Source organism: Theropithecus gelada, chromosome 6 (assembly GCF_003255815.1).
Source record: "Theropithecus gelada isolate Dixy chromosome 6, Tgel_1.0, whole genome shotgun sequence".
Classification (NCBI taxonomy): domain Eukaryota; kingdom Metazoa; phylum Chordata; class Mammalia; order Primates; family Cercopithecidae; genus Theropithecus; species Theropithecus gelada.
The window spans coordinates 70,420,746-70,423,570 of NC_037673.1; the positions used below are offsets into that span (position 1 = coordinate 70,420,746).

The window sequence follows — 2,825 nt, forward strand, 5'->3', positions numbered from 1 at the left end:
TGTAATCCCAGCACTTTGGGAGGCCAAAGTGGGCAGATCACTTGAGGTCAGGAGTTCAAGACCAGCCTGGCCAACATGGCGAAACCCCATCTCTCTACTAAAAGTGCAAAACTTAGCTGGGCATGATAGCACATGCCTGTAGTCTCAGCTACTCAAGAGGCCGAGGCACAGGAATTGCTTGAAACTGAGAGGCAGAAATTGTAGTGAGTAGAGATCACACCACTGCACTGCAGCCTGAGTGACAGAGTGAGACTCTATATCAAAAATAATAATAATAATAATAATAATAATAATTCCTCACTTTCTTCATTAAAAATACAAAGCATGTAAAGATTAAAGTTAAATTGGACCGGGAAGCGAATCCCGTGGAGTGAAGGTCACACTGCAGTGGACTGACTTCTAAAGACTCTTGGTAAATGAGGAAGAAACCCGGAAGAGGAAGAGGAAAGCAAAGGGGTCAGGGATGGCTCTTCCTCAGGGTCTATTGACATTCAGGGATGTGGCCATAGAATTCTCTCAGGAGGAGTGGAAATGCCTGAACCCTGCTCAGAGGACTTTATACAGAGACGTGATGTTGGAGAATTATAGGAACCTGATCTCCCTGGATATCTCTTCCAAATGCATGATAAAGAAGTTGTCATCAACAGGGCAAGGCAACACAGAAGTGCTTCACACAGGCGCACTGCAAACACATGCAAGTCATCACATTGGAGATTTTTGCTTTCAGGAAATTGAGAAAGATATTCATGACTTTGTGTTTCAGTGGCAAGAAGATAAAAGAAATAGCCATGAAGCACCCATGACAGAAATAAAAATGTTGACGGGTAGTACAGACCGATATGATCAAAGGCATGCTGGAAACAAGCTTATTAAAGATCAGCTTGGATCAAGCTTTCATTCACATCTGACTGAACTGTACCTATTTCAACCCAAAGGGAAAATTGGTAATCAAGTTGAGAAGTCTATCAACGATGCTTTCTCAGTTGCAGCATCCCAAAGAATTTCTTGTAGGCCCCAAACCCGTATTTCAAATAAGTATGGGAATAATTCCCTCCATTCTTCATTACTTACAAAAAAATGGGAAGTACACATGAGAGAAAAATCTTTCCAATGTAATGAGCGTGGCAAAGCCTTTAATTGTAGCTCACTCTTTAAAAACATCAGAAAATCCATTTAGGAGAGGAAACAATATAAATGTAATGTATGTGGCAAGGTCTTTAATCAGAAGCAATACCTTGCATGCCATAGATGTCACACTGGTGAGAAACCTTACAAGTGTAATGAGTGTGGCAAGACCTTTGGTCACAATTCAGCCCTCTTAGTTCACAAGGCAATTCATACTGGAGAGAAACCTTGCAAGTGTAATGAATGTGGCAAGGTTTTTAATTACAAATCAAACCTTGCATGTCATCATAGACTTCATACTGTAAAGAAACCTTACAAGTGTAATGAATGTGGCAAGGTTTTTAATAGAAAATCAAACCTTGAATGTCATCATAGGCTTCATACTGGAAAGAATTCTTTCAAGTGTATTAATGTGGCGAGGTTTTTAGGCAACAATCAAACTTTGCATGTCATCATAGACTTCATACTGGAAAGAAACCTTACAAATGTGAAGAATGTGACAAGGTTTTCAATTTCAAACCACTTCTTGAAATACATAGGAGAGTTCATACTGGAGAGAAACCATAGAAATGTAAGGTTTGTGACAAGGATTTTGGGTGTGATTCACACCTGGTACAACATACTGGAATTCACACTGGAGAGAAACTGTACAAGTGTAATAAGTATGACAAAGCCTTTAATGGGCAGTCAACACTTACTCACCATCAAGCAATCCATGGTGTAGGGAAACTTTACTAATGTGATGATTGTCACAAAGTCTTCAGTAACGCTACAACCATTGCAAAACACTGGAGAATCCATAATGAAGAGAGGTCTTACAAGTGTAATAAACGTGGCATATTTTTCAGACATCATTCATACCTTGCAGTTCATTGGTGATCTCTCTTTTTTTTTTTTTTTGAGACGGAGTCTTGCTCTGTCGCCCAGGCTGGAGTGCAGTGGCCGGATCTCAGCTCACTGCAAGCTCCGCCTCCCGGGTTCATGCTATTCTCCTGCCTCAGCCACCCGAGTAGCTGGGACTATAGGCGCCTGCCACCACGCCTGGCTAGTTTTTTGTATTTTTTAGTAGAGACGGGGTTTCACCGTGTTAGCCAGGATGGTCTCGATCTCCTGACCTTGTGATCCGCCCGTCTCGGCCTCCCAAAGTGCTGGGATTACAGGCTTGAGCCACATTGGTGATCTCATACAGGAGAGAAACCTCACGAATGTGATGATTGTGGCAAAGCCTTTACTTCACATTCAAACCACAGTAGATATCAGAGAATCCATAATGGGCAGAAATCTTACAAATGTCATATGTGTGGCAAGGTCTTCAGTCTGAGGTCACTACTTGCAGAATATCAGAGAATTCATTTTTGAGGTAATAGTTCCAAATGCAATGAGTATAGCAAGGATTAATTGACATTAGAGTCAATTCAGCATTGACTTGAGTTTGAGTTGACTTAAAACATTGAGTTCAAGCATTAATTGACATTAAAGTGTTTATGTTAAGAGGATTGGGCCAGGCGCAGTGGCTCACGCCTGTAATCCCAGCATTTGGGAGGCCAAGGTGGGTAGATCACTTGAGGTCAGGACTTTGAGACCAGCCTGGCCAACAGACATGAGCCACTCTTCCCAGACTGTTTTTTGTTTAACAAAAACTGATGGGGATTTTTATGGGTATTGTGTTAAATCTAAATCACATTGGGTTATACAATCAT

At 41.3% G+C, this 2,825-nt stretch overlaps 1 pseudogene across 1 annotated transcript; it reads left to right on the forward strand.

The window, feature by feature from the left end:
* Positions 1–353: 353 nt before the first annotated feature.
* On the forward strand, positions 354–2,484 carry LOC112627018 (annotated as a pseudogene). Its single transcript, XR_003120010.1, has 2 exons — positions 354–1,843; positions 2,315–2,484. The product of XR_003120010.1 is annotated as a zinc finger protein 468 pseudogene (transcript).
* The last annotated feature ends 341 nt before the right edge of the window (positions 2,485–2,825 follow it).